The sequence below is a fragment of the Corvus hawaiiensis genome, chromosome 2 (genome assembly GCF_020740725.1).
Source record: "Corvus hawaiiensis isolate bCorHaw1 chromosome 2, bCorHaw1.pri.cur, whole genome shotgun sequence".
Lineage (NCBI taxonomy): Eukaryota > Metazoa > Chordata > Aves > Passeriformes > Corvidae > Corvus > Corvus hawaiiensis.
The window spans coordinates 21,782,602-21,800,405 of NC_063214.1; the positions used below are offsets into that span (position 1 = coordinate 21,782,602).

Here is a 17,804-nt window from a genome sequence, read left to right on the forward strand (position 1 = left end):
CATGGGTTTCCCTGAAAGCTTGGATCATCAGTAAACTAGTGAGTTAAAAAAAAAAATTAACATTGGGGAGTTACTTTTCTTGTGATTCACCCTGGTGAATGTTAAAATAAGAGAGAAATATTTATGGAGAGGGTATGCCATTTTGAATATTTTCTGGTTCATTATCCCTAGCATTGTTTATATAGTTGAACTGCTGGATTTAGTAATCTTATGGAGGGTGTTTTAAATATTTAAATATCTGTCAAGAATCCCAAGTTTTGGAAGCTGATGCGTCCAAGTTTAAAATAACATTATGATCAAATACTTGTCACCACTAGCAAATTTCACATATTTGAAAGAGATTCTACACAGAAATAATCCAAATTTAGACTGAAAATCCTTGCATTCCAGTGCAATTTTGAAACCAAATAATAACCTCAGTCTCATAAGAATTATGCATACGCTTAACTTTTAATATGGTGATAACGTCTAGTTCTCCCAAAAGATCTGATTCCATGTATTTACTTTTAAACTCCAATTTGACTTCTTGTTTTATGTTTTTCCTCTCCTCATCCATCTCCACCTCTATCATATATGGCCAACTTAATGAATGATTCAAGTTCTCCAAAGAAGAGTAAGACAATTGGAATGGAAAAACTTTTTCACCATAGTAACAAGAAGGTGAAGACGCATGGATCCTCATCCTTGGGTCTTACATGTTGTCTACTGCCCCTCTGACAGGTAACTTGTCACACCTACTTCGTGGAGACACAAAAGACCACAGCAGCTGCAATCACTGGAAAGGGATGAGGTTCTCTTTTTGTTTAAGCCAAAACTCTGCTGCTCCAGATATCAAAACTGAAAGAGCACAGAAGATTGCAGATGATGCGACTCCATGAAGGCTGATCAACAGCCTCAATGAACCTGCTCCTGTCAATTCTTGGACTCGAGTGTTTTGTTACAGATGCACAAAAATGCAAGAGCAGTTAGGGAGCACTTCTTCCCCCTCCATCATCCCACAACTGCTTCAGTGAACTGGGGAGATCTATCATGCTGTGTACTTGATGCCAACTGCAGCAAACTTAACTCCTTGGAACTTCCTTCTGCTAGAGAAAAAACTGTCAACACACTTGAAACAGGAACAGTTCTTCCTGATGTCAAAAGCAAATCATCTCTACTAAAGGCCTTGGTAGTTCATAAATGGACACAAGAACAATAATTACAGATCCCCAGCCAAAGGAAACACAGCAAGATAGTCTTTTTTCTAATCCATAAACAGAATGAATTTTTGCTCAAGACTGAAACAGTAACAAAATGTCAGGCTATGAATCAACTGGCACAGCATACCTAAGGAACATAAATTGTATGTCTTAAATAAAAAGTTTCAGGATCTCACTAGCTTCCCTTGTAACTTCAGAAGTGAGGTTGTCTCTGACAGCCATCATATTCCCTCACACACAACCCCTCATCTCTTCTTAATATATTCTTAAGGTCCTAGTAGCCACACAATTAAGTTACAAGGCAAAGCTCATAGGTGTCCATGACAATCTCTGACCACACCTCTGTTCCAGCACTGAGAATCTCTCCCAGACTGAGGTATGTCTGTGTCCTGACTGTCTGGAAGGCACCAAAATGTTCCTCTCACAGCTGTCCTTACCCATCCTAATCTCCACTACAGGAAATCCAGACAGACAAACTGGTAGGGAGCTCTAGAAGAGTCAGCAGTCTGGATCATGAGGGAATCAGAACTGCAGGGCATATTCTACCTGACCCCAAAAGAGGCAGCACCTTGCAAGGACAGGACATGCACCACTATTCTCTACCTCACTGTGGGTGTTCGGAGTACAAACACCTCCTTACCCACAGCTTATTTGCTTCAGATTTTTCCCTGCTCTGGAGTGCCCTGATGTTATGTCAGTCTCACTGTAACTGCAGACATGTATCTAAGAGCCACCTTCAGTCCTTGGCTACAGAGAAAAAGAAATAGCATGCTCTAGCAACAGAATGGATGAGATCCAACACCCACTGCAGGTCTCAATAACAACATAAAGCATAAGAAGTAAATACTAGGACCTGGTAAGAAATTTCACTTGATGCAAGTGAATCATATCCTGCCATATCTTTTTATTTTCATTTTATTTCTCTACTACTCCTATATTCTGCAGTGTTACTAATCCAGCAGGAAGATCTCTGAGTTAACTTTCTGCATGTCCACATATCCATGGCAGTCTAATTGCAGTACCAGAGTGTTGAGCTAGTACCTTATTCTTCAGGATGCTTTGAAACCAGTGGAAGCATAAACACACTTCTCATACCCTGACTAGACATCCTCTCTTTGGTAAGTGTAGCTCAGTTCGACCTGACAAAACAGGATTCCCAAGCAGCAGCAGACTGGAAAGTACCTGATGATTTTTCAGTTCTTCCTCAAAGTATTGCACAGTATTCTGAACACCAGCAGCAAAAACTGACCAGCATTAACTTTGCTTGAAGTTGTGAGTTCTCCAAGGAGACAGAAACATCTGGTCCAGGTCAAGGAAGAGTCACGACATGGCTTGAGCCTGGTTCCCATCTGAGACTACTACTCCCAAGATGTCAGGATAAGATTTGTTTTACATTTTCTCAGAATATTTATTTTTCTACAAAAACATTATTTGACTTTTGCCAACTTTTGTTGAGGGAACTTTCCAAGAAGTTATATAAATTAATTACTTTATTCATGTACTTACTGGAGAAAGAAGTATTTAAAAACAAACAAAAACCCACAAAACAAAACAAACACTACTGGGCCACTTACTCCTGTTTTTTATTTTATCTATATTCTTATTGATCTACTCTCACTGTCAACTATTTAGCCTTACATTTTAAGGAGAAATGAGGAAAAGTTCTGAATCTAATTGTCTTATTTCTTGAGAAACACCTCTAAAAATCACCCAGGTCACAGAACTTACAAACTTCTGTACATAGCCTGCTTTATGAGATTTCCAAGAGGAACCTTGCTGATTCATAAACCAGAATACACAATCAGATCCATCTTCACCATTGTTTCACTGATGCCAAGCCACAAGAGCTTACCCAGAACTGTGCACGTGCCCAAGAATCTGTGCCAAAATATCTCAGAGCAGGATCAGGCCCCTGTAAGATTAGCTGCATGTACAGCTTCAATTCTGCAACTGCAGTAGCTCAAGGAGACAGCTATGACAGAGGCATTGCAGTAATGGGCCCTAAAATAATCAAGAATATAAAGATCTTTGTGCTCTCCACAACTGAAGCACAATTCTTAAAAATGAATGAAACAAATAACTTCTGTATTTGTGAAATAAAAATCAGTTCTTTGGACGACAAGCAGGACCAACATTCTTCAGGCCAAGCTCCTTAAAATCTACAGGCTGTTTTCCCATTTTTTTTATTTTGTTGGGGTTCTTTTTTAGAATTCGTTTTTCAATTGTTTTGGGGTTTTTTCTTGCAGACAGAATTACTAGAATAAAAATATGTTTCTCATCTCTCTCAGATAAAAACTCTGCAACACCCCCGTCCTAAGGATAAGCCCAACAGAGGAAAAAACTCAGTCCAAAAGATGCACGTTTGTTCACATTTAAAAAAAGGTCAGCAGTTTAAAAACCAGTGCTGGCTGGAACTGTAGAGCAAGGATGGGGGATAACTCCCTTGGGATCTACAGATTCACAGTATAGCATACAGATAGGTGAACAGAAGATATTAAGAATTTTCTGTAAATCAGATTCTTGTATGATCAAGACTGTGTACCAACTGAGAAAACAGAAGTTATTTAAAACCCTAGGTGCACACAAGGCCACAGTTCTAACTGTACTAGCCTAAGAAACAAAAGCACAAGATCCACGGATTCTCAGTCTAATCTGCTCTGAAAGACAGTCACTAGGTTTGCTTGTTACTGACCTAATATGAAACTACAAGTTCCAACTTGGGACCTGAATTACAAAGTACCCCACAAAACCCCACACTGCCACAATGCTGACCTCCTTCCAAGCCACTTGTGTCAATCCTTAGAGCAAGAAGCTCTGGCTGAAGAGCTGAACACATTGAAATATGTAGGTAGAGACAAAGCCTGACTTTATGAAGTCCTTCTGAGCAATAGGACATTTTAGCACATTCTTAGAACCAGCATAAATATGTTTCTATCACCTTCACACATCTTGTACAACAAACAAAACATGCCTATGCATCTTTGAAAAAGTCATTTTCAGAGAATTAGGAAGAACAGATGGCAATATTCACATAGCATTGCATTAAGAAGAGACCTTGGTGTGGAAGAACAAAAGACCAGGCCCAAAAGCTCTGACCTGCAAGGATATTTTCCTATCAGGCGGCACAAGCTCTTAGATGTGGAAGAAGAATCCTCAACTGAACTTGGATGCTAACAGATTTCTCAAGTCTGTAAGATCACAGTTACCTAACCAGTAATCTACAAATCGACAGGTAACAGTTCACCACCATTTTTTCACCTTCCAATATGGGAAAGTAATGTGCATAGGGCAGGTATTTGAGTAACAAAGAGGTAGTTGGTATAGTAAGTTTAAGAGTCATGTAAAAACTTGCAGGAAGTTTGTGAATTCTGTACTTTATTCTGCCACCAGTCATCTGGTCTTACCTGAACATCCCTGAGTCTATTCTGCCATCTGCAAAATGGAGGTGGGGAACACTGGTTCTGAAATGTTTGTAAAATGTAGTTAGTTGATTCCTGCAAAAGCACACAACAGAAGAGCAAAGTGTTATTATACCCTAAAAACATGCTGTTTAACAAAATAAGTTATATATAAATGACAATACTAACTGTGTTCTACAACACACACTCTTAAAAGATTTTGTTTATACATCTGTTTAGAAAGTGAATTGTTTTGATTCTCTGGTAGGATGAACCTGAGATTCTCTCCAGAGAAAGAAGCAGGCTATCTTTTTCTAGATCTTCATAATCAAACAAAACTGAGCCTCAGTGTAAAATTTTCCCCAAGTATTATAACACAACTACAGTTAATGCAACTGCCATTTTACCCTATGACAGGGCTAACAAAAAACCCCAACTAACAACTGTGGATGACTCTTCTCAACTTTCTGCCCTGCTACTCACTACCAAGTTTTTCTTTCAGAGACTGCACAACACTTTACACAGGAAGAAGCCATAACCATTCCAAGTTTGTAAGTGGAGAAACTGCTTTATTTGGTCTCCATAGCTGAAAAGGAAGTCATGGCATACTCTACCTTTATTCTAAGGCTACTGCACATTTCAATCACATTTGTAAAACTGGGAAATTCACGCCAATCACCAGCATCATTATACTGGTAAAGTACAGATGATCCTTCAAGAAACTTCAGTGAGATCCATGAAGATTTTCTTGCAAGTCAAAATTTATTTCCATTGAAGTCTATAACAAAGTTCTCACTGAACTCAGCATGACAGTGATTACACCTAATGGGGTGCAGCTCCGGGGCAACAGTATAGCTCCTTTTTGGATGGGAGATGGGGGAATCACACATATGGTAAGCTGCCCCCATCACTTTTGGTGTGTGGGAGAAGCAGTACTCGGGGAAGTGACAAAGTCTGTTTTGCAGACAGTGCGTAACATGTATGATACTTTGCAAAGGACATTCCTCTGCGGTTTACCTTACACAAACTTGGGAGTGCTCAGGCTAAAACAGTGCACCTGCTTTTCCACTCCCTCTATGCTTGGCTAGGGCCACCATGAAAGCAGACTGCTTGGCAGAGACACTACTTCGGTTCAGCACTAGCAGAAATGCTTCTGGTTCCTCAGTTTAAAACTGTTCCAAAAAAAAAAAAAACTGGCCCATCATCTAAATATGGACTGCTGGTTGATTATTTCACTAAGTTAATCTATCTGACTAACTCTCCAAAGAAAGGGAAAAAAGCAAGTTTTAACTGCAGTGATGGGACACCACCACCACCATCACCAACTGCCACCTCTTCCCCTGCCCTCCAGCAAAAAATAAAAAGGATTGAGGGTGTCTCATTCTTCTGATCAAGTGCTACTGATGTAGTTACAGCCATGTTTTAAACACACACTGCTCCTAGCCAGTTTTGCCACAATCCCCCAGACTAACACAACCAAATTCTGTTCAGCAGCCTCAGTGGAATTACAGAAGCTCACATCAATTCTGATTTCAGACCAAAGTGAATTTTACATCCAGATTTTTTAGCCTGACCAGTAGCCCATTTCAATGTAACCTAGCAGGAAAACATTGCTAAGCATATGCAGAGTAACAGGTTTCTCTGAGACATTTCAGACAGAACACTGTCAAAGATACCAATTCTCCTGATAAAATCTTGGCTCCAATACTTATTTTCTGAAAGGAAGGAAAGCCTCAACATTTCACATGTCTAAGGGGGAATGTGGGGGGAAGAAGCAAGTTAGGACAAGAATAATTGAATCCTATGAAAATGCAATAATTATAAAATCAGACACATTGTAGAATCACAGAATGGTCTGGGTTGGAAGGAATCTTAAAGATGACCTAATTTGAACTCCTCAGCCATGGGCAGGGACACCTTCCACTAGACCAGGTCGCTCAAGCCCCATCCAGCCTCGCCTTGAACACTTCCAGGGATGGGGCAGCCACAACTTCTCTGGGCAGCCTGTGCAGCTGTCCCATCACAGTAAAGAATTTCTTCCTAATATCTAATCTAAATCTACTCTCTTTCAGTTTGAAGCCATTCCCCCTTGTCCTGTCACTACCTGCTCTTGTGAAAAGTCCCTCTCCATCTCTCTCATAGGCCACATGAGGTACTGGAAGGCTGCTAGGAGGTCCTCCCGGAGCCATGTCTTCTCCAAGTTGAAAAATTCCAACTCCCTCTGCCTATCCTCATAGGACAGGTGCTGCAGCCCTCTGATCAACTGCATGGCCCTCCTCTGGACTTGCTCCAACAGGTCCATGCCTTTATTTTACTGGGGATCCCAGAGCTGGACGCAGTTCTCCAGGTGGGGTGCCACAAGAGCAGCACAGAGGGTGAGAAGCAAAGCATTCTCCTGAAATCCTTATGTTAAACAACAGCTAATTGTTTTAGGGCAGTTAAAAACCTGAATGCTTCAGCAATAAATAGCTCCTATTAAAAAAGTTGCCTAAATATGTGACTACTATATTTTCTTACTGATCTTGAATCAAACATAGTGAAAATGAAAATGACGACCCTTTCAGGATGAGTGATTCATCTTACTTTGGCTTGCTCTCTTAAGAGTAAGAAATAGTAATTTTCCCATTTCATTTTTTTAAGGAAGGTTTTCTTTTTATTTCTTTATAAAAATTGACCATTTTATACATTTGCAACCTGCAATAGCATTTTGACCTTTGCTTCAATTTTCTTCTGATTTCTATTCAGCTTTCTAATCTTATCTTTTCATATTTAGTTATACTAGACACAATTACTGCTGAGACTTTGAATACCCTATACATTCATACAAAAGAATATAGAAAAACAGGACAAAGACAGGACCATGAAACCTATGTTTGCACCTAGGGAGTGAAGGCCATAAAACCACTTCTTGAAGTGTGTAACTCCTCCTTTTTGGGTGGCAGGGGCAAAACTGAATTTGTACACAGTTTGTGTAACTGTACTATCAGGCCTCAGGCACACTCTGCATTTCTGAGCACAACCCTTCTCCTACCTGAACTCTAACTCTGCATTCCTTAATGGTCACAAATATTGCTATACAGTTCCCCTGCTGCAGAAAAAACAAGTGGAGCTGCAGAGTCAATACATGTTATCAAGCTCTTTGACTGCTCAGATGCTATTAATATTTTGGTAGGGTGGGGGTTAGAATTCCTGTCAGGCACAGAGTTGCTATGGCATATATACCAATTTTTTTCCTTATTTCTTTTCCATCTAATACATTAGCAATACATGCAGCATCCAGGAACAACTTGGTTTCATGTTTTGCTTTCTCTCACCAGCAGTGCTAGATTCCTTCATGCATGCTGTGAAGTACCCCCTCAACCATTAAAGTCACATTCACATGCCACTTAGTCAAAAGGAAAGCTTGTAACAGCAATTTTTAAATAATTATTTTTTTTAATGTTAAGTACATTATCTGTGTAAATAGTATCTGTGTAAACAGAGATCTGTTGATCTCTATTCTTTAGAAGCTACAGAAGAGTCTAGCACCCACAACAAAAAATGAATATTAATATGGCCACAGTGTTACCTAGTGAGCTACTCTGCATTCCCTAATGGCAGAAGATACTGCCCAAGGCATCTGCTATTAAAAATAGGAACTGGATAATAGATGCTAAAGTCATCTAAAAAATATATATTCCGCTTAACAGAAACAGACATTGTTACAAATGAACTCTTTCTGAACAAAGAAATCATATCCACATTTTAGATGCTATTGTTGCTAGATGTATTTTAACAAAAAAATACCTAATTGCAATTTGCCTTTAAATTATTACGAACCAATGTTAAAGTCTACTGTAATATTATGTAACTCCATTTATATTAAATGAAAATAAATTGCAAATGTTTGATGTCAAAACTGTAAACAAAGCTCAAATACTCAACAGGGAAGTCTTCCTTGAAGTACGAAGAACAAGTATTAGGTTTAGAACTAAGTTACCTGAAACTAGTACCTTCCATTGCATCTGCAGAGTCTTTGCTTCATATGTCACTTAATGGCATGTCCTGTAAAGCTGGGAAACTAACTGGGAATTGAAAAAGTAAGATCATTTGTTTTCCCTCTCATTTGAGAAAACAAAGAAGTTTGAGTTCTACTGGTTCTAAAAGCTTGCATTTGGTTAAGAAGAATCAGTTACCTTATTAGGGATAATACTTTACTTTTACTTTAAGTGCAAACTCTATTTGCATCTACTTGTGTGTTTGTGCATGAGTGTGATTTTATTAAGTAGGACATTTTTAAAGGCCATAATTTAAAAAAGGCATAATTTATCATGTCCTAAATAAAAACTTTCTTAACTGTTGTAATCTAGATAAATGCACATAGGCCATGAAATCACTTAGAAAGTGTGCAGGCATACAGTGCATGCTCTCAAACAACAAAAAAAGTAGTGCCTAATTTAGTGTAAAGGCTATATTTAGCAACGTATTTTAATGATTGTCTACCAATAGAGACTGCTTCTGAAAAAACAAAAATACCAAAGCAAAATGAGATTACAAGCACCAATTTAAACCAAGTGTTTATTGACCAAAATCCTGATTTAAATCAGTTCAGTAGGTGTAACTGGAATTCAAGGCAGCAGACACGTGAGCGTACATACATAGGGGCTCACAAGGGCCAGGAATACGAGGCATAAAACCCTCCCTGCTTCCAACATGCCTGCCCCCACTCTCTCCTTCAGCCCTGCCTCAATCTCTGCAAAGCCTGTTAGAGCTCCACAAAACACCATCCCCCACTCAAAGATTTTTTTTTTCCCTTTAGGATCCTTGAATAAGAGAAACACGTACTGTCCCCACCGTAGACCTGAATTGTGCCCTTCTCTCATGTAACCTATTGCATGGAGATGTTTGTGATGACAGCCTCACCTCCCGTTTTGACTTCCCTCTTTCTGTGAAGAATAACAGTAAACGGCAAACGCAGCCCTGTGGGTCCATCCAGGAAAGCAAGACTGCACGCAGAAACCAGATCAGCCATGGCAGAGAAACCAGCGGAACACTTCTTAGACAAAACACAGTTATCTGGTCAGTTTCCTCAGGTGCTTCCCTCCCTGCACTCCAGCGTCCTCTCACTCACTTCGGCCCCATCAGCACATGGCGCAGTGAAACAGAAAGCTCGACAGGGACATCCTCGAGAGTCCACTTCACTATATAAATAAATAATCCATTTCCTCTACACGGATCTCTCAGGAGGGCAGGATCTTCCTTCACTGATGAAAAACCAAGAAGACTTCACAGGCACACAGACGCAAAGCTTTGTTTGGAGCTCTCACCTGAACAACAGGCCAGCCCGGAGCAGCAGCAAATCGAGTGATTTCAAAATCTGCAACTGAGTATCCAGATCCCTTCCACAGCTTCCTCCAAAGGACCCTGAACGACTAAACGATGGTGAGGGTCCCCACCATGCAAGATTTTTGCCTGGGTCACTTTTAACCATGGACTTTATTTACCCCCTGCTGCTTTGGTACACAGTGCTGTGGCAAGACAGATGAGCACAACCACATACAAGAGATGCAAGGAAAATACTTAACACTCAAAAATTGTTTTACACACACACAGAAGCAATTCTCTCATATTAATGGAAATCTCATAGTAATGAGAAATGGACAAATTCAACCATTACACTTAGTTTTCTGTCATTCACTTCCCTTATTGAAGGTCTTCTATGCTAAGAAATAAAGTTTAAAACTTCCTTCCCTTGCTCTACTTCTGACACTTGTACTCTTTATTTAGACCAACAGTTTTAAAAGAATGGCACCAGAGCTTCTGCTTACTCTTTCAGCACTAAAACACATTTTTAATCAATACAACAGAGGAAGTAAATTGTGAATAATTGCCTGCATTAATATATTTGCTACCAGCTTTGTCATTCTTCTAATTTGCACACACCAAATTTCCCCTTATAAACACCTCTGTTTCTCCAAAAGCAGCTGGAAATTAATTATGCTGTTTTTATTTTCTTATTAATTCATATGCTATAGTTCTGTAATCAGTGCAGGATCATGCTGCAATTTTGCATACTTGTTTCAAAATACATTATGAGTACTTGATGATTGATCTTTAACACAATGTATGAAAGAGCATCTCAAACAAATTAAAGGGAATACAAATAAAGAAACTTAAAAAAGAAAAAGAATTACACACATTTTCAAACAAGAGCTAAACCCTGAAACTCACAAGTTTGTGGCATGGAGCACTCACTGATTAGAAATGAGCCAGGCAGGAAGTTTACACTATTCAACATGAAATTCGGATATAAAGAAACCTTTTGCAAAGAGAAAGAACACCTGAAGCCAGATTTACCAACACAGTGGCTGTGTAAATGCTACTTCTTTCCAAATCTATCATCTCTGACCATCACTTCGCAGTACATCAGAATGCTTTCTTTCCCTAGCCAGACAGCCAACTTGGGAAGCAAAACATACTTGAACAAAATGGCTTACGTGCCAGAAGACTTATCATCTACCAAATGGCATTCTCACACTTCACGCTCTTCCACCCTCTTCTCACTTACAGGAACTCGGCATGGTTCAGCAATGTCTCTCTCTATTCCCTGCTCTTTCTCCATGGCTCACCATCAGGTCAGGGATGGCCTGTAAGCTTGTGAGCTGAACACTGAGTACAACAGGTGCACGACACTGGCAGGACTATCTGCACATCAGTAATTAAGAAAAATGTGAAACTTGCAGCTTTCCTGAGGAATTACAGGCCACCAGGAACTTCAGCCAGCAAACCTGCAAATGGGTGCACATTGCTGATGCAGGTCTGGTTCTGGCGTTTTGTTCAGGAATCCACCTGCACAGCTGTAACTGCAGGATTGGGCTCTTCAGCCATTAGGTCAAGACAAATTAATGTACCTGTACTTCACCCCGTAAGTCAGCATGATGTTGCTAACTTCAGTTCACTGTAGGCAGGATGTGGCTCAAAGACCACCACTTAGGGAAAGCAAACCCAAACACGGCCAACCACAAAAATGGCTTTTTCATCAACCTGACAAAGAAAACCTCAGTTCCTTCCAACTTTCACGGCCAGATTTTATTGCTGAAAATAATGTTTCAGCTGCAGTAATTTTAACAGAGTTACTTCACACTGAAGAGGATGAAATGAGGTAAGAAATCAAGTCCTCCCTCACTCCCCTTCCATTCTCACCTAATGATTTCTCTGTCCAGCTTCGCCTCCAAATTTCTCATGAAGTCACTTTTAAATATTGCTTTGACAGCCACGAAACAATGCATTCTCTCGCATACAAAAACAAAAACTCAGAATTATTTGTTGCATAGAAGAACACACAGGCTGCGGAGGGAAAATGCACTATTCTACTGCCAGAGAGACAGTCCTAACTATTACTGTGTGACATGCTTTCCCCACTGCCATTGCTGGGTAACTCTTATCTGTGCAAGGCATGAGTACAAATGAAAAACAAATACTCAAAACAGAAAGACAGACAACTTCTAACAAGGCTTAAGTTTAGAAGTCCTTATGTAGCCAGCAGAAAAAACATATTGGGGAAAGAAGTGAAAGGTATTGGCTGAAAGCCATCAAGCACTGAAGCACTGCCTGACACTCAGCAGCATAGTACAGTCACCAATCCTTCACCCAGCTCACCAGTAGCACAGGACCTCCTCAGTTGAATCCTGCAGAGCAGGCCTTTAATGCGTGTGCCTGACCCTGTCACGGGGACCTCTGGGTTTCAGAAGCACAGGATGAAGCCCCTCCCTGGAGCGCAGGTGGCAGAAATCTTCCTGTTGCTATACCTGTTTAAGGGGAGAGGGATCCCACAGCCAGGAACACAGGGGGGCTCCACAATGTCTCAAAGCAGACAATTTGCTACACACATAATGCCTTTCAGAAAGAAAATATCATAAAACCCCAAACAGAACACCCCACAGCCAGAGGGAAGACACCTTCCTACTTTCCCTCAAAAAGGGACGGTGTAGACAGGACTTGATAAGCTTCTTGTCAAGACAGATTCCACTTGCATTAAGTTCCCTAGATCCCATGTTGTGCAAGTCCACTGAATTATTTTTATCTTTGCTGAATGAGGCTCTGTGACATTAAGGGTCAATAAAATGCTGCTTCTTACTTTCAGCATTTGCTACATTTTATAAAATCTCTTATATAGAGACACCCACGTGGAAGATTTCTGACAATAAAAATTCCATGCTTCCTAAGCAACTGATTTTCTTAGTGTACTCTCATAAAATCCTGTTAACTTTTCTCCCCCTTGCTAAAAATTGAAATTTGGTTGTACTAGGTTTCTTTGTACTCAGATATGCCTGAAGCTAGCTTATTTTCACATGCTGAATTGTCCACGCTCATAAGGACTTGCTATTACATTACGCATTTGTGTGCTATAAAGGAAAAAGTACAAACACTGAAAGTGTCAAAACCATGCTCTTCCTCTTTGTTGATTCATCTTTCACGTAATCAAATTTATAAATATTAGAAATAATAAAATGCTGCTACCATTGTGAGAATACTATTAATAGGTCTACACCCAGGCATTAAGCCAAGTGTGCTTTACTCCTCAAATACGACTCCGATTTTTACATCAAATTTCTACTTGAAGTAACAAAACACCAGTAAACAGCAAATCTGAAAATCTTACATATGTTTACTGGCCCTAGAAATTAAAGTTCAGTAAGCAAGTTACCCTACTCATCACAATACTGCCAGAGTGCCAAAGTAGTTGCTTCGCTCCATTCCATGTTTTATAAGAAAATCAGTTGTAATTTTGCATTAGATTATGAATACAAAAAAATAATTTAATTGTGAGGAACTATTTCACATGAATCACATTTTAAAAACCTCGCTATGAAGAATCATTTTATTCCTTGCATTAACTTTACGAAGTTAGTATTAAATAAATAAGGGTAATAAATACTGCCATAAACAGCAATTTAAATAACGTGTTTACTGGCAAAACCTCTTAAGTAAGCTCTCCTCATACTTTACACTGTCTTGTCAATAAATACAACCAAACTAAGTCAGTAACATCACAACATTCTGAAGGTGGGATTTTTTTTGTTTGAAGCAGCATTATGAATGAAAGTGGAGTATTAGCAAAAGATGTCCAAGTGGCACAGAATTCAGTGAGACTACTCACATCTCAAGACAGGCTCTTACTAAGAAAGCTTCAGAGCAGTAGCACACACCGAAGGAAAGGACACAAAACTAAGGAGTCAGATGTAGATTTTATTCCATTCCCTCCTAATGCTAACCTGCTAAGTGACTGCAGGCAAGCCTACGCTCCTTCACAGCTTTTTATCTCAGATGCCTAAAACAGGGGAAAAAAATGATTGTTCCTGATCTTGAGGTGTGTGATTACAGCACGGCTTGTGTACTTCACCAGACAGGACAGAAGCACATAAATAAGGCAAGGCCTACAACTGCCAATTATTAATAATGTCACTATTATTGCGAGAACAGTATGTGCTTTTTACTTTTTCAAGCAATGCAGAACAGCAGCCCATCAAGCCATTCTTAAAGTCAGAGTAATCCTTATGCTGGTTCAGATCTTACCCCTTCTGAAACTATCAAGAAGGGTGACAGCTCTAGGGAGTCTTTTGTGAAATTCCCATGTCCACCAGTACCACACTCATCCCACTGCTTTCAGACAGACACACTGTATCATTACTGATCTTAAAACAACAGAACAAAATAATAAAAAGGAAGTAAGCCCTAATAATCTTTTGACATTAAACAAAACGAAAAAGCTTCTGGAAGTAATACCCCAGGAAAGGGAGAAAGAAAAGAAATAATACGACAGAAGTCAGCAGGATGACTTCTACCTATTTCTACTCAAGAGTATTTTGAAATACGTATGATTAGAAGTTTGTTCCATCTTTATAGACCCCTAAGTAATAATGAAAACATAAATTATTAGTAAGTTTACAGTAAGGCGCAACAGTATCTTTACTGCTTTGAAAAACTTAAATCACTCATGAAAACTGTCCCAATATATGGGCGCCATATGATTTAATGATACAGGGAAGTACTGTCACTCTGACAAAGGGACATATGGCTATGCTTCCAAAGGTAAAGACCTTGGAAGCCACCAGCAGGCCATAGCAGTGCTGCTGATTCCACCGGTGGCCACAGCAGGCCATCCCCCACAACAAGGCACAGGAAGTCCGACTTGGGTCCAAAATTTGGAAAGCGCCTCTGGTTTTGACTACATCACTTGCCAGAGCTCAGAGACAGCCTGCAACACACTCAAAAATCAGTGTTTCAGTTCGGTTCCAATTTTAATTTATAGTATCTTCCTCCACCAAGGAGCTGCCTTCAGATAAAGAGGGGGATCTGTACACTACAGGTGTCCACATTTCATTGCAGGTACATTTACAAACTTCACACCACAGCAGAGCCTTGCACACCACAGGTCTCATCTACCTTACCTGCACTTTTTCCACCACCACACGTGGTGGAAGAGCAACTCATACCAGCTCACTTGGTCAAGATCTCCTCTCTTCACACCACTCTTTCCCCAGCTCTCTGCTGGAAGACTGCCCTGCCTAACGCCATGTTCATGAGCTCCAGAGGCGCTGTGCTTCCTCAGCCCACAGACCACAAGCGGCAGCAACCTGGAAAAACTTTCAGCTCTGAATGTGAGCAATCGTATCAGTGATTTTAACAAGACTTGTCATCTGCTTCAAGATATTCACATGCTTACAGGATCACCAGCTATGGAACCACTAATTTATGAACAAAGTGTATTAAGAGCATTCTGGATGAACAGGAAAAATATTAGTTATAAAATAATTGCGTGATTACCTCTGATATTTTATGTGGAAAACTGACATTTAATATCTTTAATTATTCACACAACAGCTATAAAAGAGAAAGGTTTTCTTCCTTTAAGGGAAAAATAAACACGGACAAATTCCTCTCACCATCACTCCTACACTCCTTTCCTAAATAGACCTCCTGCTGAAGCCAATGGAAGTTTTGCAGGCAATGGGCTTACAGCAAGTAGCCCCCAAAAAACTCCAAAGTGTCAAGTGCAAGCTTCTTAACTATTCTGAGTTTACCTCCACACAGAAACCAGCTACGTTTCTGCTAAATTACGTGCCTGCTTGACATGGCTTATCAGCTTGCTGTGCCAAGAGGGACAGTAGTGCGCAAAAAACTTTTGAGAGCATGGGCCAGTTTTTGAAGCATCCACAAGACCCCTTGCTAAAGCAGCTCATCACCTTCTATCTTGTGACACACCAGCCCTGCACTGGCACTCACCAAGCAAGACCAGAACTCCTGTACATCAAGACTGAATTACTAAAATCCATTCATGAATGTGGTAACTGTGTAATAAAAGAAATCTTCCCTTTTACCAAAATAAAAGCTCCCTAAAGCAAATGGAGATTTCAAGTCATGGAAAAATCTAATGAAATCTCTATTCTCACCTTAACTAGGCACATTATTTTTATTGCCTTTTTTTTAAGCTACAAGGAAATGCATTTCTTCTTCTCCTCTAAAACTCCTATTACACATTTTTTGTAAAAAAGATACCCTACCCTTTTCTTTGTTCAAGCCAGTTCAACATCAGGCTTGACATACATTTAGCACTATGCACAAAACCAAGGTCCGCTCCTCTCCAAGTGTGGGAAGATTAGGATCACCACTTCACTGCCAGATCAACATTCTGTGCATCCAAAAGACTTCAGAACAAAACTAAAAACCAGATAGTGACTCAAGACCTGAGTCAAGGTCTCTGAGCTATTCTTGTTCAGTATCCTTTACTATTACTCGAAATAAAGAAAATGTCCTTAGCACTTGCAGAACTCTCATCTGACTCTTACCCGAAAACAGAAAATTAAATTCAGAAATTAGTACATTTGTATTCAGCCCTGATCAACATTTTGAACCCTATCTGCCAGTTTTGAATTTCCAAACCTGTTTTCACTTGGAAAAAATTATTGCACCAATTACTCTTCACAGAACACGATCCTTGTCAGTAATGCCATAAAACCAAAAGCAATATTCTTCTATGCAACTAGTCTGTCATGAAGAATTTCAGTAATTGAACTTGGTGTATATACTCTGACACCTACACATACCAATCACACTGCACACAAAATCCAAAAACCTGAAATTTGGGTGTAAATCTGCAGGAACTGGAGAACAGTAGAATACTCCCTTCAAACCAACTGCCCACTGTCATTATCCCAGCCTTAACACTAGCTCTGTGGTCATAGCATCACACCAGAACAGCTGCTCCCAACAGCCCCCTTCGAGTCAGCATGTTTGGAACCATCACCTATCTTAAGTCTGCTATACACTGCCTGCAAAAGATCAAGAGTATGTTACTGATCATTTGCATTTATGAGTACTAAGCTTACCCCAAATACTTGTGTTGTCTTGTTTTTAATTATGTACAGAATAGTGCCAAAAAGAAATGCTACCTCCCACTTCCTATTTTGGGCGAAACGCAGGTCAGTGACACCACGAGCAATCGTATGAGAAGTGCTCCAAGTGCCACTCATTTTATGTCATCTATGAATGTGACCCCAAAAATTTAGAACCTCTTCTTTAAACTACCACTTCAGCTTAAAAGGTGTCAAACCCTTCAAAAGTTATCATAACTTTTCCCAGCATGCAGATTAAAAAAAACCATTGTTATGTACCTGAAAGCTTAGGAATACCAGTAAATTAGCCACAAAGACACATCTTCCAAATTGATTGGTATCTGCATTCATCAATGCCAAAAGAAAAAACAGTAACACAGAAAGAGCATGGATGGAATTCTAATTAGCTCTCAGTTTACATGTTAAAAGTGAACAAACTCCTGTTGCAGCGGCATTACAGTTCTGCTAAACTTCTCACTGATTCTTGACCTCCCGAGTTTTCTAATTACCTGTTCAGTTTTTATTCTCATAGTTTTCTACCACTGAATTTTAAAAGGGCTTTACACGCTCATTAAATTTTTGACCTGTGTGTTGCACTTTGCATATTCTAATGTTACTCTGGTTTAAAACTTTTGCCCTAAGTCAGTCAGCTGATTATCTTTACAAAGTTTTAAGGGAAAGAAAAACACAAGAAAAAAAAATAAGTGAAGAGAGCTCTGAATATGCACAGCCTCTTAACTCTCAGGTTATTTGGATGCACCTCTACATACAAACTTTGTATTCTAGCAACTGCTATTAGCACCTGGAGAAGACATGTCTTCTGAAGTACTAAA

At 39.7% G+C, this 17,804-nt stretch overlaps 1 protein-coding gene across 20 annotated transcripts in view; it reads right to left on the reverse strand.

Annotated features, from left to right (window-relative positions):
* BBX (BBX high mobility group box domain containing) overlaps positions 1 to 17,804 on the reverse strand; it is a 153,104-nt gene that overhangs the window by 131,332 nt on the left and 3,968 nt on the right. For 5 of the 20 annotated variants that reach the window (XM_048293777.1, XM_048293776.1, XM_048293774.1 and 2 more), the window contains one exon: positions 4,604 to 4,693. The exons of 13 other annotated variants lie outside the window; for them this stretch is intronic. The gene's annotated coding sequence lies outside the window, so the exon portion shown is untranslated. The remainder of the gene's footprint in view (positions 1 to 4,603; positions 4,694 to 17,804) is intronic. 2 more of the 20 variants (XM_048293765.1, XM_048293760.1) reach the window with 1 other exon arrangement.